General features: G+C 46.8%; 1 protein-coding gene across 2 annotated transcripts in view; it reads left to right on the top strand.

Annotated features, from left to right (window-relative positions):
• The window catches only part of LOC147683385 (glypican-5-like), a 1,567,690-nt gene that overhangs the window by 705,504 nt on the left and 836,461 nt on the right, over positions 1–25,725 (top strand). The gene's annotated exons all lie outside the window — the stretch shown is intronic.

The following is a 25,725-nucleotide window of genomic DNA, read 5'->3' as shown; positions in this document are numbered from 1 at the left end:
GTGAGTTTTCATCTCTTTACTTAATTGGAGCAGCGTTGTGGTTGTCCTGATGGACACAAGGATGATGTTCCAAATCCTGGGTGCCTAATGCTTTTTTCTTAATTTCTTAGTCAGCTGTATGATGATCCTGGCTGTGAGTGTACCAGCGATGTTGAGCTTGTATGCAAGATAAGCTGGGATTCTGGTTGTGATGGCTTTGTAAATGCTGAAGCTAGCTTTGAAGATGTTATGGGCCAGCAAGGAGCCAATGGAGTTCCAACAAGATGTTGGTGATGTGATCATATTTCTTCACGTCATGGATGAGACATAGTAGAAAAGGTATACTTTAGTTCAAATTAAGTCCTGAAATTCACTTGAAGAAGGAATAGTTCAATCCATGGTAATTAAGTCATATTTTTCTTTACAAGGCGTTTTTTATTAATATGATAAATCCAATGTTGTTGCCACATAAAGGTTTGTGATACTAAGCAGGCCAACTCATGTTTCGCTCTTTTAGTGGCACACAGGCCTGTGGCTTTTCTCAAGGTTGTGTATATTTAACATATATGCAAAGATAAAAACAAAATAACCGGACAGTGATCCAACAAATCATAAGTAATGGTCAAATTATAAAACATAGATATCAAATAGGTGAACTAAAGTAATGCAGTATAATAAATCATAAATAATTGTCAAATCATAAACCAAAGAGCCTTCGAATAAAATCGGTGAGACATGACACTGATGCGAAAACAAAAAGAAACAACATATAGAATAATTCTTTGGAAGTAATATAAGGCAATCTATTTTGATCATATTTTGAGTAATCAAATACAGTGATTAGGTGCAAAATTATACACTTGAGAAATATAGCAAGGCACTTGTGACAGTGTGTTGGTGGGAGGCTAGGATAGAGCATCATACATTTAAGAAAAGTCCACACGCATGTGGTATAAGTCGCTATGCACAAAACCCAATTAATGAGAATTAGCTAGTAAGAGGAAGGTCATGCTTTGTGTGTAGTAGAAGGACTGAGGTATCTGACCCATTATTGTGGCCAAGCAATAACAAAGTGAGAATCCTAGTGAGTCATTTTGTATTGACCACATGCTAAGTGATAAATAATTAAAAGAAAGCCAGAGTTCCTACCAATCAGTAGTACCAAGTAACAGGGTTGCCTATGGTCAGTAACAAATTATGCATGGATTTAGACCTTTGTAATGAAATATAACTATTATTGAGATTAAGTGGTCCAATAACGCCAATAGGAGTATGAATAGACATAGTCAACAGTACCTTCAGAAAGAATAATCCAGGAATAAATGAATTGCGGTCATACTACCCCTACCTGGGTCAGACATGCTGCAGCATATAGGATGCCCTAAAGAGGTGCAAGTGGCAGGCTGGCTTCGATCCTTGAAGTTCGCAGTCAAGAGGTCTGGGACCCCCCCATTCTCGTCAGGGTCTCATAAACTGTGAGTGGGAGTGCAACAGGGCTCTGATTTGAGCCCTACTTTAATTAATGTCTACCTTACACCACTTGCTATACTTGCGAAGGCCTTATGAGCTAAAATAATGTCTTATGCTGATGACACCTTGCTTTAGTTTTAATGGGATAGGCATGCAGGGTTCCCCAGTGAAATGATCAGTATTTTCCTTACTGCTGTTTTCAGTGACTCACATACCATCAGCCTAAATGCATTGTAGAAAGGATGGAAATGCTTCTCCTTGGCATACAGGCCCCTGTCTCTTGCCAGTTTTTTTGGCTTGTGGATGCCACAATGTCACGAGTGAGGTAATATGAGAGGTCATAAGCAGTGCATTGTGGCGGCGTGAGTTATAGTTAGCTCAAGTAACTATAATGCCCCTGTAACCTTTGTTTTTTTAGTGTAAAAAATAAATACACACACATATGTATATAAATATGTGTGTGTGTATATATATGTGTGTGTGTGTACATATATATGTGTAGGTGGGGGGCAAATATTGCTTATTTTTATTTCTTTATTTTCCTCAAAACAGGTGCAGGAGTACATAAATGCCTAGGCAATGTAATGGCTGTCTGCACTCTTTTTCACACTACTGAGGAAATCTTTATTACAGAACAGGCACCAGTGTTAGCAGAGGGACACACACACACACACACGCACACGCACACACACACACACACAGACACACACACACACACTCCCAACTCCCAAAGAGTGATCTAGGGAAGGAGACATGGCTCGGGGCAGCAAAGGAACGGCATCTGTTTTAATAGATGAGCTCAGCCTCAATCACAAAATTAACAAGCATTTGCAATGCAATAGGTCTCGCATTAGGAAAGTTTGAGCTATTGGTATTGTAAATGAATTTTTTTTATTTATGTGTTGGTTTTGAAAATAGCGAAATTAATAGCTTTGTCATTTACAATGCCAAAATTTTTAGCTTTCGCAAATGTGACACCTATAGAATTTGTAATGCAATATGTGTTGTATTTACGTAACTTAGATGTATTGATATTACAAATAATAATGGGTTTTAATTTTTTAAATAATTAATACTTAAATAAAAGTTATTGTAATTTATAATGGTAATAGCTTTTGTAAATAACTTTTGTGAAGATTATGTTCATTGTATTTTATTGTGACAAAAATTCAAGAACAGAAGTGAAATATTAACATCTTTTTGTGACATTTGTAATAAAGCTTGAAACATTGAGAGAACATATTTGAACCAGTTGTTGTTGAATGGTTGCACAGATTGATGCTGTGGTGGTGCTGAGTGATGTTGTGATGGCAGCGAGTGATGCTGTGGCGTTCAGTGATGCTGTGGTAGTGCATAGTGATGTTGTGGTGCCCCTGAGTGATGCTGTGGTGGTGCTGAGTGATGCTGTGGTGATGCGATAGATAGAAAGAATGAGTGCGATAGATAGATAGAGTGAGGGCGATAGTAGAGGGAGGGCGATAGATAGAGTGGTATTTGGAGTGTATGTTGCATTGAGTGCAGTGTAATTATGTGGCGTATAATTATGTGGCACTGAGTGGTATTTGGAGTGTATGTTGCATTGAGTGCAGTGCAATTATGTTGCATATAATTATGTGGCACTGAGTGGTGTTGTGTGGAGTGTATGTTGTATTCAGTAGAGTGTAATTGTGTGGCGTGTAATTATGTGGCACTGAGTGGTATTGTTTGGAGTGTATGTTGCATCGAGTGCAGTGTAATTATGTAGCATATAATTATGTGGTACTGAGTGGTATTTGGAGCGTATGTTGCATTGAGTACTGTGTAATTATGTGGTGTGTAGTTATGTGGCACTGAGTGGAATTTGGAGTGTATGCTGCATTGAGTACAGTGTAATAATGTGGCGTGTAATTATGTGGCACTGAGTGGTATTTGGAGTGTATGTTCCATTGAGTGCAGTGTAATTATGTGGCATGTAATTATGTGGCACTGAGTGGTATTTGGAGTGTATGTTGCATTGTGTGCAGTGTAATAATGTTGCATATAACTATGTGGCACTGAGTGGTATTTGGAGTGTATGTTGCATTGAGTGCAGTGTAATTATGTGGCATGTAATTATGTGGCACTGAGTGGTATTTGGAGTGTATGTTGCATTGTGTGCAGTGTAATAATGTTGCATATAACTATGTGGCACTGAGTGGTATTTGGAGTGTATGTTGCATTGAGTGCAGTGTAATTATGGGGCATGTAATTATGTGGCACTGAGTAGTATTTAGTTTGTATGTTCCATTGCAGAGTGTGTGAGGGTGCAGAGTGTGGGGGTACAGAGTGTGAGGGTACAGAGTGAGGGTGCAGAGTGTAAGGGTGCAGGGTGTATGAGGGTGCAGGGTGTATGAGGGTGCAGGGTGTGTGAGGGTGCAGTGTGTGTGAGGGTGCAGTGTGTGAGGGTGCAGTGTGTGAGGGTGCAGTGTGTGAGGGTGCAGTGTGTGAGGGTGCAGTGTGTGAGGGTGCAGTGTTTGCAGTGTGTGTGAGGGTGCAGTGTGTGTGAGGGTGCTGTGCTCACCCTGCACACTCACACAATGTTCACCCTGCACACTCACCCACTGCTCACGCTGCACACTCACACACTGCTCACCCTACACATTCACACACTGCTCACCCTACAGACTCACAAGTCTCTCATCCTGCACTCACAGTCCTCTCACATTGTACTCATACGCACGCACGCCTCATTCTGCACTCATCCACCACTCACCCCGCACTTTCTCAGACCACTCACCCTGCACTTACACACCACTCATACACCTCTCACCAACAAATCACTCAACATTCGCACTGCAGTCACCCTCCTCTCACGAGTGTGAGGGCATTGTGCTAATAATTATCAAAGCATGTTACTCTTCAAGATACAGGCATCACAGCATATCACTTTTATCGCCAGCAATCACAGAAAGGCAGAAGAATAAGAAAGCAATAATAAAGAAAAAAAAACACCATTCTTTCAAGGACTGCCAAGTTAAAGTACCTAAAATGCATGTAGATTAGCATAGCCCCAGGCATACACTGCCGATCTCTAATACACACCTTCACTCTTCTGATTGTAAGGAAAGGGAGTGGGGGGGCTAGGACTACAAAAGCTGTTATTTAATAGTATCACAGAAGCATGTGTTTGATCTAGAGGGAGAGACAGCTCCATCTCCTGCGTGCTACTGAGCCTTATCTGGCGGGCAAAAGAACCGGCCGCTCAAGCAGCTTTATAGAAGAAAAAAAACATCACAACTGATTGGAGTGTAAGCAGTCTTTCTGTGGACACACACAGCCTTTTCCCACCCAAGAGCTGTTCTTCAGCCACCATCTGAATGGAGCCCCAGTCCCTCTCTGAAGTAACACATAAGGTCAGCTACATCTGAGCTGTCAAGCCAGACCAAAAAAGGAAATGTATAAGTGGACTGTGAGACTTCACCCCTCATGACACATCACCTTCCTACTGCCACGTCCTAACTCACCATTTATGGAATGCACAGGTATTGTTTTTAACATGTCTACAACTGTTTACCGATCAAGCAAATCAACTGTGTCTACATACACCTTAGTTGCTATTTTAAAGATGTTGAGGCACCTGTGAAAGTCTACTTAATTGTTTTACTGCTGAACTGCTTGCTGCGAGATTGAACTGTCTCTCGCCGATTAAACTTTTATGACGTTAAGTGACCTAAAGTTAGATGACAATGACTCCTTCTTTATGTCACAATTTATTTTGCCATAAAATAAATACGACATGTACGTATAGCTTCAAGGCCGGACTTGAGTAAAAAAACGTGTCTCTTTACAAATTAAGGTTTAGACTCTAAAAGACAGTTTTAACACCGAGCCAGCCAGGAGTCGAACCTGGAATCTTCTGACCCGTAGTCAGACGCGTTATCCATTGCACCACTGGCCCCCACTGAGGACTGACGTCACGACAAGTGGTTGTAATGACTCAGCCATGGGAGACACGAGCCTCAATTCATCAGTGTAATCGTGGGGGCTTGCAGTGCAAAGTCCCAAATCAAAACAAGCAGTAGCAATGCCGACAACACTAAAAACGTGCTAAGCCGCTGGTGCCCTTGGTGTGTTTGTGCAACACAGTGGGGTCAGGCACGGTGCTAGTGGAGGGTTATTTCTGAACAAACTACGTGCAGGAGCGGAATGTATATTGTACGAGCAGCTGCATAGTTTGTTGACTTGGTGCACAAAGAGAGCGCACCTTCAATCAAACTGCAGTTCGATGGACACCACAAGCAGCAGCAATACCGACAACACCGGAAACGTGCTAAATGTACAAATAGAGTAAAAAAAATGTAACTTTAAGATATGACATGCCCACTATTTGGAGTTGTAAAGGCCACAATCAGTAAACAGTAGTAGAGCAAATTGGCACGAAGTCCCACTGCAATAGTAACAAGCCGAGCTTGGGTTATGAGATCGCGGCTCAGCGCACACCAAGTTGCTTCACCGTGAAACGGATGCATTTGTCTTCAATTATCGCATGCCCACACACAAGTCTTCATGCAAGCTCAACCCAGTAAATAATGCAGCTGCTTCTGCCTTAAGTCGGTAACAAGTATAGCGAGTATAGCAACCATGCACACAACACATGAAAAAAACAAGTAATTTGCCCGCAATCCCAAGTTACCGGTCTAGGTTGCTGCACGCTTTCACGAAGCAGAGTTGCTGGCGGGGGCGAAACCAGGAAGTCAGGCATCCTTGCCCGTGACATGGGCGGGGCCTGTGACGCGGCCGGAAGAGGCCGGTGTTGCGCGTTGATGCGGGCTCCCATCTTGGAGGGAGAGCGCCGAGGTAGCGTGAAGATCCACAGAAGTGCCCCGCGTGTGGAGAAAAGGAGCTCAGCGAGGCGACTCGAGCACGGTGAGTGGAGGGGGGATATGTGTATATGTGTGTGTGCGCGTGTAAGCCCCGTGAGGAGTGGTGGTGGGGGAGGGGGGTGCGTGTGTGTGTGTGTGCGCGTGCCTGCGTCTCTGGTGAGGTAAGGGGGGGAGCGTGTGTGTATGCAGTGTGTGTATGCAGTGTGTGTGTGCGCGCGTGTGTGTATGCGACGGCGGGGGTGGGTTCTCTGTATGTATGGGTGCGTGCATGGGCGCTTGTGTGTCTCTGTGTATGCGCATGCGTGTGTGGTGCCGTGCGCGCCCCCGAGGAGGAATCTGAGACAGCGACGCTCGTGCTTGAGCTCCGTCTCACATTCCTCCTAACACGCCAACAAAAGATGTCTCGCAGACAGCAGGCTTACGCCTGCTTTTTACGTCTGCGAGACCTAAAAAGGAGAGATGAGTTTCGGCTTGATCCAAGCCTTTGTCAATCTGGTTTGGTGCCATTGCAACAGCAGTCTAAATAGCCCATCACACCTAAGGTTTCAATAGATATAGAGAGCATACTTTCAAAAACACAAAATCACAGTGAAAACCCTGTAATCTCTATACAAGATTTCTATGCATACTGTCAACAGTGTAACAATTAAAAGCATTCACTGATACATTGCGAAATGCAAATATGTCTCTGTATAGATTGTCTATCTATTGCACAACATATATTGAACATGCCCTCTGCACTGGTCGGGAACTTGGCTATGAATGCAATGTGACGCCTAAACCCCCAACAAATAGAAATAAATGTCGCCTGAAGCCATAAAAAGCAAAACACTTTGCCAATATTAAAATAAATCATCCTGTTAAATGGCCCCTATCAAAGTCACTAGGTTAAAACATCGGATGTGATAATACATGAACGCTGGGAACCGATCCACCAGCATTTGACCTCGGACCTGTTTTACTGAAAGAGTTCGCATCAGCCCAGTCTCTGGCATCTCTGATCCTGACAAAATGTCTAGAAAGCATCAGGATGGGAAATAAAGCAGCTGCTTCCTCGGGAATGCAAATAAACACACAGTGTACAAATTACTCTGTGAGTCAGCTTCCCAACGCGTGCTTTGGCCCTGGCTGGACTACCCATCCCATGATGCAGCATAATTGGCTTGAAAAGTTACGGAGTTGCAACATTGAAAAACCAAGATTAAAGTCATTTAAACTAGAAACTTGACCAGGTATTGAGGTTTATTAACAAAACACTGTGATTGATAATTGGAAGGAAAAACATAGTGGCTCATTAGGATGGTGGCCATTAAAGAAAATGGGGTAGCCCACAAGGTATGGACCTGGGTATACTACGATATAAATAAACAGCGGTCCTAGACCTATTGATTGAAATAATTGATTTAATCAATCTTCATTCAATAAATCAAATATTCAGGAGCATTTCAACTGAATCTGCTCCAATTCACAAATATAATTAATAATTTTAAGAGAAAACACAACAGCGCACTGCATATTAGGATGCGCCCGCCATAGTGGCGGGCGCATCATGCATTTTTAACATTGTGGCGGGCGGTACTCTCAGCACTGCCCGCCACAATGCTAAAAATGCATGTATGCATTTGCATACACAAAGCGGCAGGCACCGCGCGGTGCCTGCCGCATTGTGTATGCAAATGCAGGGGGTACCACAGGTACCCCCATGTGCACCCCCCACCCCCCCTTCACCATGGGGGCCCGCAGGGGGCCCCCGAAGTGAAGACCGCATGCCTTTCCGTGGCGGCATTGCCACCACGAAAAGGCATCTGTTTAAGCCCATTGTAATATGGCTGGCGGTGTCTAATAGACACCACCACCATGTTAAACCTTTTCATCCCCGGTCGCAAGGTGACCGGGGCGGAAAAGCGGCGGACGGTCTTTCCATCCGCCATGGTCCCCCCCGCCATGCTAATATGGCGGGGGGAAATGGGTGGCGGTCGGACCTGGATGTCAGGCGGATCGCCACCGCCCACATGGCGTTGGCGATCCGCCCGACATCCTATGGGGCCCCATAGTTTCAATGTTCAAATTGATAGGATGCATGAATAATCTAGTTCAAATCAGGCACAGGTTTGTGATTGAGGGAGACTGATGATCAAAAATCAAATTACGTCAAACATACACCACCGCATCGGCATTGGCCATCCCCAGTGCCTAGTCACTATATATATATATGTATATGTATATATATATATATATATATATATATATATATATATATATATATATATATATATATATATATATATATATATAAACCACCAAAGCTGACCTCCAGAAGAAATCAGCGGGACACATGCTCCGGGCTCAAATGAAGGATTTATTTATTAATGTACATGCACTCCTGTAGTCTGTGAAACGCTGTGGCAGACGCGTTTCTGGCCGGAATGGCCGTCATCAGTGCCGGTCCCACAGGCAAGTGAAAATTCGTGGGCTCCAGAGACCACTCCCTTTAACAGCAGTCTCTCGACTCCTCCTCCCACAGGTGAGTGTCTTAATTGTGCTGCACCGCCCAGGAGCACTGCATTGTGGATGTTGCAGTTCACGAGGTCCCGTATACAGGTGTATGGGACACAGACTCAAATTAATGACCCCAATTTCTTGGCGCTTCCTGCATTCCACGTCAGGGGTCCTGGGTATTGATGGTACGTCCAAAACCTTCATTAGAGCCCTTATCAGGCAGCTTGATGCCGCCTCCTCTCTCCCCTCGCGCAGATACAACCCAATTGGGGAATACCTCTGCTTGGGGGGGCGCCGCGATGTACTCCTCGTACTGCACCATTTGTTTGCTGATTTCGCGGAGCTCCAGACCGAGAGGGCGTGTCCCTTGCCGGTATCAGCGAAAAACCGGCTACACACAAACCACCAAAGCTGACCTCCAGAAGAAATCAGCGGGACACATGCTCCGGGCTCAAATGAAGGATTTATTTGGCTTAATGTACATGCACTCCTGTAGTCTGTGAAACGCTGTGGCAGACGCGTTTCTGGCCGGAATGGCCGTCATCAGTGCCGGTCCCACAGGCAAGTGAAAATTCGTGGGCTCCAGAGACCACTCCCTTTAACAGCAGTCTCTCGACTCCTCCTCCCACAGGTGAGTGTCTTAATTGTGCTGCACCGCCCAGGAGCACTGCATTGTGGATGTTGCAGTACACGAGGTCCCGTATACAGGTGTATGGGACACAGACTCAAATTAATGACCCCAATTTCTTGGCGCTTCCTGCATTCCACGTCAGGGGTCCTGGGTATTGATGGTACGTCCAAAACCTTCATTAGAGCCCTTATCAGGCAGCTTGATGCCGCCTCCTCTCTCCCCTCGCGCAGATACAACCCAATTGGGGAATACCTCTGCTTGGGGGGGCGCCGCGATGTACTCATTGTACTGCACCATTTGTTTGCTGATTTCGCGGAGCTCCAGACCGAGAGGGCGTGTCCCTTGCCGGTATCAGCGAAAAACCAGCTACACACAAACCACCAAAGCTGACCTCCAGAAGAAATCAGCGGGACACATGCTCCGGGCTCAAATGAAGGATTTATTTGGCTTAATGTACATGCACTCCTGTAGTCTGTGAAACGCTGTGGCAGACGCGTTTCTGGCCGGAATGGCCGTCATTAGTGCCGGTCCCACAGGCAAGTGAAAATTCGTGGGCTCCAGAGACCACTCCCTTTAACAGCAGTCTCTCGACTCCTCCTCCCACAGGTGAGTGTCTTAATTGTGCTGCACTGCCCAGGAGCACTGCATTGTGGATGTTGCAGTTCACGAGGTCCCGTATACAGGTGTATGGGACACAGACTCAAATTAATGACCCCAATTTTTTGGCGCTTCCTGCATTCCACCTCAGGGGTCCTGGGCATTGATGGTACGTCCAAAACCTTCATTAGAGCCCTTATCAGGCAGCTTGATGCCGCCTCCTCTCTCCCCTCGCGCAGATACAACCCAATTGGGGAATACCTCTGCTTGGGGGGGGCGCCGCGATGTACTCCTCGTACTGCACCATTTGTTTGCTGATTTCGCGGAGCTCCAGACCGAGAGGGCGTGTCCCTTGCCGGTATCAGCGAAAAACCGGCTACACACAAACCACCAAAGCTGACCTCCAGAAGAAATCAGCGGGACACATGCTCCGGGCTCAAATGAAGGATTTATTTGGCTTAATGTACATGCACTCCTGTATTCTGTGAAACGCTGTGGCAGACGCGTTTCTGGCGGCCGGAATGGCCGTCATCAGTGCCGGTCCCACAGGCAAGTGAAAATTCGTGGGCTCCAGAGACCACTCCCTTTAACAGCAGTCTCTCGACTCCTCCTCCCACAGGTGAGTGTCTTAATTGTGCTGCACCGCCCAGGACCACTGCATTGTGGATGTTGCAGTTCACGAGGTCCCATATACAGGTGTATGGGACACAGACTCAAATTAATGACCCCAATTACTTGGCGCTTCCTGCATTCCACGTCAGGGGTCCTGGGTATTGATGGTACGTCCAAAACCTTCATTAGAGCCCTTATCAGGCAGCTTGATGCTGCCTCCTCTCTCCCCTCGCGCAGATACAACCCAATTGAGGAATACCTCTGCTTGGGGGGGCGCCGCGATGTACTCCTCGTACTGCACCATTTGTTTGCTGATTTTGCGGAGCTCCAGACCGAGAGGGCGTGTCCCTTGCCGGTATCAGCGAAAAACCGGCTACACACAAACCACCAAAGCTGACCTCCAGAAGAAATCAGCGGGACACATGCTCCGGGCTCAAATGAAGGATTTATTTGGCTTAATGTACATGCACTCCTGTAGTCTGTGAAACGCTGTGGCAGACGCGTTTCTGGCCGGAATGGCCGTCATCAGTGCCGGTCCCACAGGCAAGTGAAAATTCGTGGGCTCCAGAGACCACTCCCTTTAACAGCAGTCTCTGAACTCCTCCTCCCACAGGTGAGTGTCTTAATTGTGCTGCACCGCCCAGGAGCACTGCATTGTGGATGTTGCAGTTCACGAGGTCCCGTATACAGGTGTATGGGACACAGACTCAAATTAATGACCCCAATTTCTTGGCGCTTCCTGCATTCCACGTCAGGGGTCCTGGGTATTGATGGTACGTCCAAAACCTTCATTAGAGCCCTTATCAGGCAGCTTGATGCCGCCTCCTCTCTCCCCTCGCGCAGATACAACCCAATTGGGGAATACCTCTGCTTGGGGGGGCGCCGCGATGTACTCCTCGTACTGCACCATTTGTTTGCTGATTTCGCGGAGCTCCAGACCGAGAGGGCGTGTCCCTTGCCGGTATCAGCGAAAAACCGGCTACACACAAACCACCAAAGCTGACCTCCAGAAGAAATCAGCGGGACACATGCTCCGGGCTCAAATGAAGGATTTATTTGGCTTAATGTACATGCACTCCTGTAGTCTGTGAAACGCTGTGGCAGACGCGTTTCTGGCCGGAATGGCCGTCATCAGTGCCGGTCCCACAGGCAAGTGAAAATTCGTGGGCTCCAGAGACCACTCCCTTTAACAGCAGTCTCTCGACTCCTCCTCCCACAGGTGAGTGTCTTAATTGTGCTGCACCGCCCAGGAGCACTGCATTGTGGATGTTGCAGTTCACGAGGTCCCGTATACAGGTGTATGGGACACAGACTCAAATTAATGACCCCAATTTCTTGGCGCTTCCTGCATTCCACGTCAGGGGTCCTGGGTATTGATGGTACATCCAAAACCTTAATTAGAGCCCTTATCAGGCAGTTTGATGCCGCCTCCTCTCTCCCCTCGCGCAGATACAACCCAATTGGGGAATACCTCTGCTTGGGGGGGCGCCGCAATGTACTCCTTGTACTGCACCATTTGTTTGCTGATTTCGCGGGGCTCCAGACCGAGAGGGCGTGTCCCTTGCCGGTATCAGCGAAAAACCGGCTACACACAAACCACCAAAGCTGACCTCCAGAAGAAATCAGCGGGACACATGCTCCGGGCTCAAATGAAGGATTTATTTGGCTTAATGTACATGCACTCCTGTAGTATGTGAAACGCTGTGGCAGACGCGTTTCTGGCCGGAATGGCCGTCATCAGTGCCGGTCCCACAGGCAAGTGAAAATTCGTGGGCTCCAGAGACCACTCCCTTTAACAGCAGTGTCTCGACTCCTCCTCCCACAGGTGAGTGTCTTAATTGTGCTGCACCGCCCAGGAGCCATGCATTGTGGATGTTGCAGTTCACGAGGTCCCGTATACAGGTGTATGGGACACAGACTCAAATTAATGACCCCAATTTCTTGGCGCTTCCTGCATTCCATGTCAGGGGTCCTGGGTATTGATGGTACGTCCAAAACCTTCATTAGAGCCCTTATCAGGCAGCTTGATGCCGCCTCCCCTCTCCCCTCGAGCAGATGCAACCCAATTGGGGAATACCTCTTCTTGGGGGGGCGCCGCAATGTACTCCTCGTACTGCACCATTTGTTTGCTGATTTCGCGGAGCTCCAGACCGAGAGGGCGTGTCCCTTGCCGGTATCAGCGAAAAACCGGCTACACACAAACCACCAAAGCTGACCTCCAGAAGAAATCAGCGGGACACATGCTCCGGGCTCAAATGAAGGATTTATTTGGCTTAATGTACATGCACTCCTGTAGTCTGTGAAACGCTGTGGCAGACGCGTTTCTGGCCGGAATGGCCGTCATCAGTGCCGGTCCCACAGGCAAGTGAAAATTCGTGGGCTCCAGAGACCACTCCCTTTATATATATGCAAAAAAAGAAGCAGAGGACTCTAGGTAGTTCTCAGGTTTAGGTGGAAAGCAGTTCCTGTTAGAGCACTCTCAACACCAGCGACACTCTAGATCTGCTCACCTCAAATGCCTGCTTTCCTATCAAAGTCTATAAGCATAGGATTAGCACAGTGCTGTCCATGCTGAGCTGTAAAATGACAAAAGCCATTTACCACTCCAGGCACAGTATTACAGCTTTGAATTGGTAAAATACCATCCAAGCCTACCTGAAATGAGTAAAAGCAACCCCTGACACAGTGCTTCGCTCTAATTAGAACTCTTCAGAGAGGTATAGCTTTGTCCAGACACAAGGGAGCACCCAGTATAAGTCAAAACAATACCCTTTCAGGCATTGAGTGATGCATAAATTATGGAACAAAAGGAGAGGACTCTAGGTAGTTCTCAAGTTTAGGTAGAAAGCAGCTCCTGTTAGAGCACTCTCAGCACCAGCAACACTCTAGATCTGCTCACCTCAAATGTCTGCTTTCCTATCAAAGTCTTTAAGCATAGGATTAGCACAGTGCTGTCCATGCTGAGCTGTAAAAAGACAAAAGCCATTTACCACTCCAGGCACAGTATTACAGCTTTGAATTGGTAAAATACCATCCAAGCCAACCTGAAATGCGTACCCCTGACACAGTGTTTTGCTCTAATTACAACTCTTCAGAGAGGTATAGCTTTGTCCAGACACAAGGGAGCACCCAGTATAAGTCAAAACAATACCCTTTCAGGCATAGAGTGATGCATAATTTATGGGAAAAAAGGAGAGGACTCTAGGTAGTTCTCAAGTTTAGGTGGAAAGCAGCTCCTGTTAGAGCAGTCTCAGCACCAGCAACACTCTAGATCTGCTCCCCTCAAATGTCTGCTTTCCTATCAAAGTCTTTAAGCATAGGATTAGCAAAGTGCTGTCCATGCTGAGCTGTAAAAAGACAAAAGCCATTTACCACTCCAGGCTCAGTATTACAGCTTTGAATTGGTAAAATACCATCCAAGTCAACCTGAAATGCGTACCCCTGACACAGTGTTTTGCTCTAATTACAACTCTTCAGAGAGGTATAGCTTTGTCCAGACACAAGGGAGCACCCAGTATAAGTCAAAACAATACCCTTTCAGGCATAGAGTGATGCATAAATTATGGAAAAAAGGAGAGGACTCTGGGTAGTTCTCAGGTTTAGGTGGAAAGCAGTTCCTGTTAGAGCACTCTCAACATCAGCAACACTAGATCTGCTCACCTCAAATGTCTGCTTTCCTATCAAAGTCTTTAAGCATAGGATTAGCACAGTGCCATCCACACCGATATAGAAAAGGACGTAGTCTTTTGCCATTTCTACAGCAAAGTCTTTAAGCATAGGACTAGCACAGTACCGTCCATGCCGAGTTGTAAAATGACAAAAGCCATTTACCACTCCAGGCACAGTATTACAGCTTTGAATTGGTAAAATACCATCCTAGACAAAATGAAATGAGTATATAGATAGATAGATAGATAGATAGATAGATAGATAGATAGATAGATAGATAGATAGATAGATAGATAGATAGATAGATAGATAGATAGATAGATTTGTGTGTGTATATATATGAATGTGTGTGTACATATATATGTGTGTGGGGGGCATTTATTTCTTTATTTTCCTCAAAACGGGCAGGAGTACATAAATGCCTAGGGAATGTAATGGCCGTCTGCACCCTTTTTCACACTACAGAGGAAATCTTTACTACAGAAAAGGCACCAATATTAGCAGGGCCTCTTCTGTAGTATGCATACCAAGGAGACACATTTCCCACACTCACAGTGTGAATTAGATGTTCCTCCATTTGTATGGGTGTGTGGTCATGCAAATGAGGGAACACCTTTGCCTGTGCGCTTCCGACATATTACACACACAGGTGTATAGCACCCACCAACAGGGGTCAAGTCATAGTGTCAGGCTGTTCTCCGAAGGCAGACTGTCCCAGCCAGCTCTGAAATATTCTGAAGCTCTAAGAACCTTTGCTCTATATTTCACTGCTGTGTTCACACCAGGGCGTGTGCAAACTTATGTTAAGCACATTTTATGTAACTGAGCAGATGTTCTGGGCCTGTGAGGAGCACTCGCAATTAAGTGGCACCAGCACATATCCAGACTCTGGCCCTTTTATGTAATATAGCCCAAGGTGTTGCAATATATATTATAAAAAATAATAGCTACAATTTGTGTGATGGCACATGCAGGTAAATTGATAAAAGCACATTGATTGTGCAGTCGCCGACTGAAAGTATTAGTATGATTGGCCTGTAATAATGTTGGAGCAAACTGTAACTGAGGGTCAAAAGTAATGGTATATGTGGGTCTTTTGATGGACAGCAGTAACACTCCCTGCGTTATCAAAGGATTGTTTCCTCAGATTTGGAAGAGATACATATATTTTGGGAGGAGAAGTTACTTTTATGAACACTCACTGTCAGATGGTAGGTAATTTTGGTAGTAGGTCTAATGGGTAAGCTGTTTTGCAATAATGATATATGGAATAAGATGGTCCCTTCTGTACATTGGAAGGATATTGTAAGTCACTTAGAAGTTCAGTAACCATTTAGAACAAGGCCGAAATCCGAGATCCTTTATAATCTCATTGAACTTCGAGGTATCTTGCAATATTCTTTTAACCTACGGCAGATCGCATTTTATTCATTATTTAACTTTGTTTGTTGCAGTCATGTATCGCATGAACTTGGTCCAAGGGCATCAGAGTGCCTTAAATGAGCACAAGATTGTAATACAAAAGGTCAGATTTTTTTAAAGACACAGGGACATTAAGTGAACTGCACAGAATCAGAGGATGTTGAGCCAAGACTCAAACCTGGTTTCCCTGTTCCAAAGTTCCCACAGGCCACATCTCCTCCCTAGATGGTCACTCCATCACCTTTTCCAACAAGCATTGGCATAGCCAATATGTCTCGCCTTTGGGACCTTATAAGTGTTTAGTTATCCAGCACAATATTGTTGGTGCAACAACATCAACTGTTGCATTGCTAAACACTTATAAGGTCTGAAAGGCGAGACATATTGGCTATGCCAATGCTTGTTGTTTATGGCTTCTGAGTAGGGTTATGTACCATTCAAGAGGAGTTGCAGCACTGCAGTTGTTAAACATAGGAGCTCAGGTTACCCACTAGCAGTGCACTGCTCATTGGATGCCAGGAATAGTCAAGTCAAGTCAAGTCAAAAGATTTGTATAGCGCGCTACATACCCAGAGGGTCTCAAGGCGCTTGAAGAAGGGTGGGGAGTTATTTGTCGAATATCCACGTTTTGAGTTGCTTTCTGAATGCTAGGTGGTTCTGAGTAAGGCGAAGGTGAGTGGGAAGTGAGTTCCAAGTTTTGGCTGCTAGGTAGGAGAAGGATCTACTTCCCATGGTGGTTTTGTTGATGCGAGGTACAGTGGCAAGGGCTTGGTTGGAGGATCGTAGCTGGCGGGAGGGGGTGTAGAAGGATAGTCGTGTGTTGAGGCAATCGGGTCCGATTTCGTAGAGTGCTTTGTGTGCGTGGGTTAGGAGCCGGAAAGTGATCCTCTTATTGACGGGGAGCCAGTGGAGGTTTTTCAGGTGATCAGAGATGTGTTCTTTACGCGGGATGTCTAATATGAGCCTGGCTGAGGCGTTCTGGATGCGTTGTAGTTTTTTCTGGAGTTTTGCGGTGGTGCCGGCGTAGAGGGTGTTTCCGTAGTCCAGTCGGCTCGTGACCAGAGCGTGGGTGACTGTTTTTCTAGTTTCGGTGGGGATCCAGCGAAATGTTTTTTTGAGCATGCGAAGAATGTTGAAGCAAGATGAAGAAACGGCGTTGACTTGTCTGTTCATCGAGAGCGAGGAATCCAGGATGACGCCCAGGTTCCGTGCGTGGTCCGTCGGGATGGGTGCTTTTCCAAGGGCCTCTGGCCACCATGAGTCGTCCCAGGCGGAGGGGGAGGTACCTAAGATGAGGACTTCTGTTTTGTCTGAGTTCAGTTTCAGACGGCTGTGCTTCATCCATTCGGCTACTTCTTTCATTCCTTCGTGTAGGTTGGTTTTGGCCGTGTTAGGGTCTCTGGTGAGTGATAGGATCAGTTGAGTGTCGTCGGCGTAGGAAATGATGTTGAGGTTATGTTGGCGTGCGATGGCCGCGAGGGGGCTCATGTAAACGTTGAAGAGGGTGGGACTGAGTGAGGACCCTTGAGGTACGCCGCAGATGACTTCAGTAGCCTCTGACTTGAATGGTGGAAGGCGGACTCTTTGGGTTCTTCCGGCGAGGAACGAGGTGATCCATTCCAGTGCTTTTCCTTGGATTCCGATGTTTTTGAGGCGCTGTAGGAGGGTGCTATGACAGACTGTGTCGAAGGCTGCGGAGAGGTCGAGGAGGATGAGGGCGACTGTTTCTCCGTTGTCCAGTAGAGTTCGAATGTCGTCTGTTGCTGCGATAAGGGCGGTTTCAGTGCTGTGCTTGGCTCGGAAGCCGGATTGTGAGGAGTCGAGGGATTTGTTGGTTTCGAGGAATGCGGCGAGCTGGTTGTTGACAGCTTTCTCGATGACTTTGGCCGGGAATGGAAGGAGTGAGATAGGGCGGTCGTTTTTAAGTTCGGTGGGGTCAGCTGTGGGTTTCTTCAGGAGGGCGCTGAGTTCGGCGTGTTTCCAACTTTCCGGGAAGGTTGCGGAGTTGAGGGAGCAGTTGATGACGTCTCGGAGGTGCGGTGCAATAATGGAGTCTGCTTTGTTAAAGATGTAGTGAGGGCAAGGGTCTGTGGGGGATCCTGAGTGGATAGAGTTCATCAGACGGATGGTGTCCTCAGTGGAGATTGGCTTCCAGTCATTGAGGATGTTCAGGGGGGGTGGGGGTCCTGCAGGGGATTGGGTGGGTTGGTCTCCGGATTGGTTGTCGAAGCTGTTGTGAATGTCTGCAATTTTGTTGTAGAAGAATGAGGCTAGGGAGTCGCAGAGGGCTTGAGAGGGGGTGATGTCGTTGGAGTTGGCTGAGGGGTTGGTAAATTCCTTGACGATGTTGAATAATTCCTTGCTGTTGTGGGCGTTGTTATCTAGACGGTCCTTGAAGGCTGCTTTCTTGGTATTTCGGATTAGTTGGTGATGTAAGCGGGTGGCGTTTTTGAAGGCGTCCTTGGTGCTGGTGGTTGGGTCTTTTTTCCAGGCCTTCTCGAGGGAGCGACAGAGTTTCTTGGATTTCTTAAGGTCATCGTTGAACCAGGAGGCCTTCTTGCTGCCTAGTTTGATTTGTCGTTTTTTCAGAGGTGCTAGGATGTCGGCGCTGTTGGATAGCCATTGGGTGAGGTTGGTGGCTGCTTGGTCTGGGTTTGAGGAGTGGGCGGGGGGCTTTTGAAGAAGCGATGAGGAGATCTGGTCGATGGTGATTTTGTTCCAGTTTCTTTGCAGAGTGGGTTGGGGGTGGTTGTTGGATGAAGGCTTGTTGTAGGTGAAGTGAACGCAGCTGTGGTCAGTCCAAAGGAGAGCTGTGGTGTGGCTGAAGGAAACATGCTTGCTGGAGGTGAAGATGGGGTCGAGTGTGTGACCTGCGATGTGGGTGGGGGTAGTGACAAGTTGTTTAAGTCCGAGGTTTGCGAGGTTGTCCAAAAGGGTGGTGGTGTTGCGGTCGTTGTTCTTTTCAAGGTGAAAGTTGAGGTCTCCCAAAAGGATGTAGTCCTCGGAGGGGAGCGCGTGTGGAGTGATGAAGTCTGTGATGTCTTCACTAAAATGTGAGCGGGGTCCTGGTGGCCTGTAAAGGAGGGTGCCTCTGAGTGTGGTCTTGGGGTCGATGTGGATCTGGAAGTGAAGGTGTTCAGAGTTGGCGAGATTGACGTCTGAGCTGGTTGAGATGCGGATGGATTTCTTATGGACGATAGCGATTCCCCCTCCTGTGTGGCCGGTGCGGTCCTTGCGAATGATCTTATAGCCTTCCGGGATGGCAATGGTGATGTCTGGGGCTGAAGAGGCATTCATCCATGTTTCTGTTAGGAAGGCGACGTCCGGGGAGATGGTGTCGAGTAGATTCCAGAGGTCAATGGCGTGTCTGTGGACCGAGCGGGTGTTGAGCAGGATGCATTGTAGGTGGTTGGGGTCGGATATCTGTTGTGAGTTTGTGGATGAGGAGTTGTTCTTGGTGCCGTCGAACTTGCAGGGGTAGCAGGAAAAGGGTCCATGGGTGTGTCCAGGAGCAGCTTGGACGCAGTTGAGGGAGCGGCCGGGGTTGAGGGCTAGGAGGGTGGTGGCATCGTAAGTAATGCGGGAGGGGTGGACATTACGAGGACCAGGGGCTCTGGCGCTGGGCGCGGTCCAGGCGCGGACGGGCGTAGACGGGCTTACCTTTGGCGCACCTTCGGCGCGGCCGTAGCGCGTGGACGCTGCGCGTTGGAGCATCTGGCATTTGAAGGATAGTGGAGGGGGCGGAGCGTGGGAGGGGGAGCAGGGAGGCGTGGGCGTAGGGGGAGGGACGGGCTGCAGGCACAACAAAATGGTGTCCAAACAACAACAAGGAAGGACAGCACTACGCTATGGGCGCAATCAGGCAATCAGGGGGCAGTGCGGGAAGAGCGGGCTAGCGGTGGAATAAAGGAACAATAATAAAAACTTTAAATAGGCACACAAAGCGATGCGGAGCACTACGCCACCGATCGGGAGAGGAGAGGAGCAGCGCTACGCACACAGCCACAATCTAGACGAAATATGCAGAGCAAGCAGGGCGGAGCGCTACGTTAAACCTCGAATGCTAGAGCAATTCAAATGAGCAAAAATGCAGTGAGAAGCAGCGTAACGATACCACAGCAGCGCTATGATGTCGGGAGGAAGGCTGGAGCGACCGCTTTCAAAGGAGTCAAGCCCTCAGTGGGTGGGAACTCTCCAATAGCTAGGGCAGTGCAGCAAGAAAATCAGGGTTACATGGCTCCACCGCCACTGCCACAGCCCCCAACAACCCACACTTAACCCCTCCGTGCTCCCGTCGGCCAACGTACCTGGGCGGTGCTGCGCACGACCGTTGGCCGCCGCAGCCCCGCCCGCTCCGTCAAACGCCTGCACCGTGGCGGAATTGCCACCGCGGTAAACGGGTTAATGGAGTTTCAATTACGTCCTTTAGTTAAAATATTGGTTTCAAGGCATTGCGTATACCTCACCATTACATTTAAGCAACATTACCTTTTTCTCTGTAGCCATTTTTTTCAGCCACCCTTTGCAAAATCTACCCTCTTCCTCGATGTATCTCTTCAGAATTTCTCCATTTTTATAGATTCTCAGAGGCTACCGGGTGTTTTTTGGCTGTCTGCACCACGCTTTGGAACTCCTCCCATGTAACTATCTTACATGCGAGTTCCTTTGAGGTGCTGCACCAATAGTTTATTTTAAGGATGTAGTGCTACCTCTGGAGGGATCTAAAGACAATCCGCAGCAGCTATAGTACTTAATTTCCATACCCTGAGTAGTTAGGTGGAAGAAAAGAGTGGTGGATAGCCTGAAGATATTTCAAATATGTGGGGCAAACTTCCTAATCTTACACAATATGAACTGAGCCACGTGCAAGGATGCAGGAATACCAGTGTAGAGTCTACCTAGCTGGCAAACTCTAGAACTCTCTCTAATAACAAACTCTTCTCTGACAACACACCCGCCGCTGTTTCTCATAAACTAACCACCTCTACCTTCTGATGCACTACAGTGAAATTCTATGTAGCCCCGGCCCTTGCAGGTAAGAGCGGGGGGCACAGTGGGGGGGATTTCAACGCTTGATGATGATGGTGCACCTTTAAGAACAGACAAAGAAGCAACAGCGAATGTGGCTAAATCCTAGAGCTGATGCACTTAATCTTGCAAACAAAGGTCATGAATTTGAAATTGTACCTTTGTCTCTTGAAAAAACATAAATCAATTCCTCTTCTACTGTTATTATAGTTATAGGTAATTACTCGGGCAGTAGAAGTTCAATGTTTGCATATGCTTTTTAAACCAATACTTTTTTTATTTTAAATGATTTTTATATTTTTTTTACATGTTCAATGTTATTCAGCTTGCCTTATTGTACAGGTAAAATTAATGTCATCACCAAATGTCTGCATGTTTTAAAAGTCTAACTTCTCTAGAGGATTATGGGAAACTTATAATGGATGCATCACTTCCTGGCTCTAAACAGGTAAAACATTAATGCTAAGGAGGGTATGCGGTGTTTAAGGTGATTCCATCTCGCTGGTGTGTGTTTAGAAAGCAATAATGCACAGAAGTGCAGCCCTTTCTTGAAAATAACTCGAGGGCGCTCCAAGAGAACAACCGTGTTCTGCATTCTACGACTTGTGACTGTCAAGCATCCAGCTTCCTGTCTACTATCCATCAAGTGTAATTAGAAATGTCCCGCATCATCATTCTCTATTAGAGGTTTTTGAAACAATAGTCACAAATGGGCTACCCCCACCATGCTCCCTTTCTACTGAAGGACTGGGTTTTTCTGTCCGTTCGCTGGCTACTTGAGGGCAAGAAACAAAATGGATGCCGTATCTAAAATGGAACCCGTGGGTTCAGATGAAGAAACCCACGAAACAGACAAACGGTTTAGGCTAGCACAGCGAAAACGCGTACACCCACTAAACTCGTCATTTGCGGTTCATAGATACCAGACTCGACCATATTCGGGCGAGTCGAAAACACCACTTACAATTGTCACGGAACCTCACTACCTTTACCAATTTGTTCTGCCTTGCAGTCTGTCTGCCTATAGCTGTACCTGTATGTCAATCGAATTTCCTTGCAGGCCAGAATAATATGTCCATTGATAGGACCAGAGCACGGACATTTGTCACCAATAGCACACTAGATATTTTGCCTTTCCAAATTCAAAGAGCAAGCGCAGCGTTTGCTGCCCTTAGGAGCTACCTTGCTGCCCAATAATGGTGGCCCAGAAGGCAGGCATCCACCATTGTAATGCTCCAAATTCATCCCTGGCTCATTCACCTTTATTGCAATTGCAAACTAGTCAGTACCAAAACTAACTGGTGATATCGGAAAGTTTTAAAACTTTCAAATGTGTTTCATTCGCCCATAGCTGGACCACCCTGATGAACACATTCATAAAACAACAAACAACTCATGCTAGGCAGCGACAAAGAAACAAAGCGTGACCTCAAACGAACCCCCGTAACGCCAAAGGGCAAGAGGGAGCTACACCAGACAAAAAACACAGCAGCCGTCCAGGGCAGAAACAAAACATGGCTGATCAAAATGCTCATAGAGTGTGCAACATTACAGAGCCAGCCTGGGGTGATCGAATTATCAAGCAAATTACCAGAAAGACATCTGCAGGGTTTGCAGAGATTGTTACAAGTGTTCCGTAAACTGGCACAATTGATAGAATGATTGTGCAAGCATCCCGGGGGCAGGGGCTGCGTCGGTGCCGTCCTCAGCAAAAACTGCCATCAACAGTTGTTGTTTCTCTCATTTAACTAAATGGAACACGCAGCGGTCACTTCAGCAAACAGCAACCAGAGATTTGCGGTACACAGGGAAATGAGGTAGAGATGCAGTGCGGTAGAGCATGGTATGATAAAGAGAAGGCATAGGTAGAGGGCTAAGAGCCACGTTGAGAGAAATGAAACGTAGAGAGTTGGGGAGACAGATAGACAGGTGCAGCACAGAAAGAAGTATGTTTGAGATAGAGATGAAGTAGATGAAAGGAAGAAAGGTGAGATGAAACATAAGGGAGAGGCTTTAGGTAGATGGTGAGTTGAGGTAGAGGAAATGTTGTGAGGTAGAGATCTGCTGAGAGAGAGAGGTGTAGTCATGAAAGTTGGGTAAAGAGCGGTGGAGAAGAGGGGCATATTGAGAGAACAAAGTGGGTGACATAGGTGAGCGAGAAGCAGTTGACATAGAGGTGTAAGAACAGATAGCAACAGAGGAACTGCCCGAGAGCACGAGGTTAAGGTTGAGCGTACAACTAATGTACAGATGTAAAAATAAAAACACATGAAGTTGAAGTGTTGGGAGGAATAGCGAGTGGTCTGTGGTGAAATTGCGTCCGCCTCCTGGCCATTTCCAGCCATAACATGGTGTGTGCATCGGGAGCCTGTGTGGTGCCCGCAACCTGGTGGAGTGGTGCATGACTGCCGGACTCGACTTGAGCAGCTTTGCAACCCGCAGTGAGCGAATTCTTGGAGAGACACTGCCCGCCCAGCATAAGCTTAGGACATGAGCGACTACCGCCCCATCTCCTTGCTACCCTTTTCAGGGAAAGTACTAGAGGCATTTGTTAATGAACAACTGGTAGGCTATCTTGAGAAGAACAATCTACTCGATTCCTCACAGTCAGGTTTCCGTGCTGCCCACAGCACGGAGACAGCCCTGATTGAGGTTGCCGACAACATCAGACTTGCTCTTGACAAACATCAATCTTGCATTCTGGTACTTTTAGATCTGTCGGCTGCCTTTGACACCATCTCCCATCAGATCTTGATTAGAAGACTGTGGGAGTGTGGTGTCAAAGGGCAGGTTTTAAGATGGTTTATCAGTTATTTGTCTAATCGAACACCTACACTGCAAACAGATGAAACTCTAGCTAGTACCCGGCCAGTTACAAGAGGCGTGCCTTAGGGCTCCATCCTCAGCCCTTCGCTTTTCAACGTTTATATGGCCCCTCTGGCCAATCTTATCAGGGCATACGGTTTTGACGTGTTATCATATGCGGATGACACGCAAATACTAGTTACCTTTGGCCCTGATGTAAACGACACCAAAAAGCGTTTTAAAAAGTGCTTGATAGAGGTAAAAAATTGGATGAGTTTGAACCATCTCCAGCTGAATGGTGCCAAATCAGAAATTATGACATTTGGTCAAGCTAGTGTACACTGGACCCATGATTGGTGGCCCCCGGAAATGGGGGAGTGTCCCATCCCAAAGGAATCAGTCCGCAACCTTGGAATCCACATGGATAATATCCATGAAGGACCATGTAAATTGCACCGTTGGCACCTGCTTTGGAATCATGCGAAGTCTACGTAAGGTCTTCAAATGGATACCAACGGAAGCACGCAGAATCCTGGTCCAGGGCCTTATAGTAAATAGGTTAGATTATGGTAACTCTCTACTTCTTGCTATAAATGAGTGCCATATTAGGAAATTACAAGTTGTACAAAACACTGCTGCTCGTCTGATTCTGGGTTTACCAAGACGATCCCCTTCTCTGCCATGCCTAAAAAGCCTACACTTTTATAAACAACAAGGGGCCCCAATAACGTCAGCGAGGGACCTTGGGGAGCTTATTATACAAAGACAACAACGGTCCCAAGCAAGGAGACAAAAAATAGTAGGAAATAAATATAGACCCAGTCAGTTCTATATTGGTGATGACATGTCCAGCCGGACAGAGGTCTTCAAAGTTTTTACTTAATTAGGAGTTTTAGGACAACGTAATAACCTTCAACATTTCACTGGTGTGGGGCCCAAGCCTGTACCCAACCACACAAATACATAGACACAGACACAACAGGACAGGGCTTACAAGGCAAGAGCAGCAGTTTCTGTAGAAGTATATGGTACTTAGGACCTAAGTACCATATACTTGTGTAATGAATTTATATGCAATGCTATGTAATGGTACCTATTGAATTTTTCTGTATGATTGGATTTCTACAGAAACTGCTGCTCTTGCCTTGTAAGCCCTGTCCTGTTGTGTCTATGTCTATGTATTTGTGTGGTTGGGTACAGGCATGTGCCCCACACCAGTGAAATGTTGAAGGTTATTACGTTGTCCTAAAACTCCTAATTAAGTAAAAACTTTGAAGACCTCTGTCCGGCTGGACATGTCATCACCAATATAGAACTGACTGGGTCTATATTTATTTCCTACTATTTTTTGTCTCCTTGCTTGGGACCGTTGTTGTCTTTGTATAAAAAGCCTACACTGGCTCCCTGTTAAAAAAAGAGCCATTTTTAAAACCATGTGTTTGGTTCATAAACACATGTAAGGCACAGGACGAAAATATTGGAATCAAAAATTGACATGGTACCAGCCTGGTCGACAATTGAGATCAAGGTTTAAGCTGCAGCTCACGCCACTTAGAGTTCTAACTGCTAGAAATGGCGGACGACCCTTCTCCCATATGGCACCATCCCTATGGAACAAACTCCCCCTAAACATACGTACAACCATCGAACTCATGAGTTTTCGAAAGAAGATGAAAACATGGCTCTTTAGTTAAGCTTCCATTTACAGGATCATTCACTTTTTTTTCTGGGATTGTCCGCATGCGCCATGAGACTCCCTCCGGGATGTGATATGTTTGCGCAATATAAATATCCAGACTAGACTAGACTAGACTAGTGTCCGGTGGGCAGACAACCTGTGTGATACTGAGCGATGTACCCTATTTGGAGTTAGTGACGCGTCCCGGGCATTCTGTCCCTAAGTACGAAAGATGCCCACCTGCCACGCTTGTGAAGGTGCAGTGGGACTGGCTCTCAGAAAGATGGTGAGCCCCCCCTCCCCCGACCTGACATCCTTTGGCTGTAAGAGGATTTGGCATAACAAGCCCGTGAGAGGGGGCAGCTGGGAGACTGCAGGCTGTACTGCTGAAACCTGTGGGCCCTAAGGAAGGGAGTGTGATCCAAATGGAGATAAGAGAGTGCCCCCTGTGCTGTGGCTTTCCACCAGCGTGATCCCCAGACACCAAGGATCTG

Source organism: Lissotriton vulgaris, chromosome 11 (assembly GCF_964263255.1).
Source record: "Lissotriton vulgaris chromosome 11, aLisVul1.2, whole genome shotgun sequence".
In the NCBI taxonomy this organism is placed as follows: domain Eukaryota; kingdom Metazoa; phylum Chordata; class Amphibia; order Caudata; family Salamandridae; genus Lissotriton; species Lissotriton vulgaris.
This window is presented reverse-complemented; position numbering and strand designations above follow the sequence as displayed.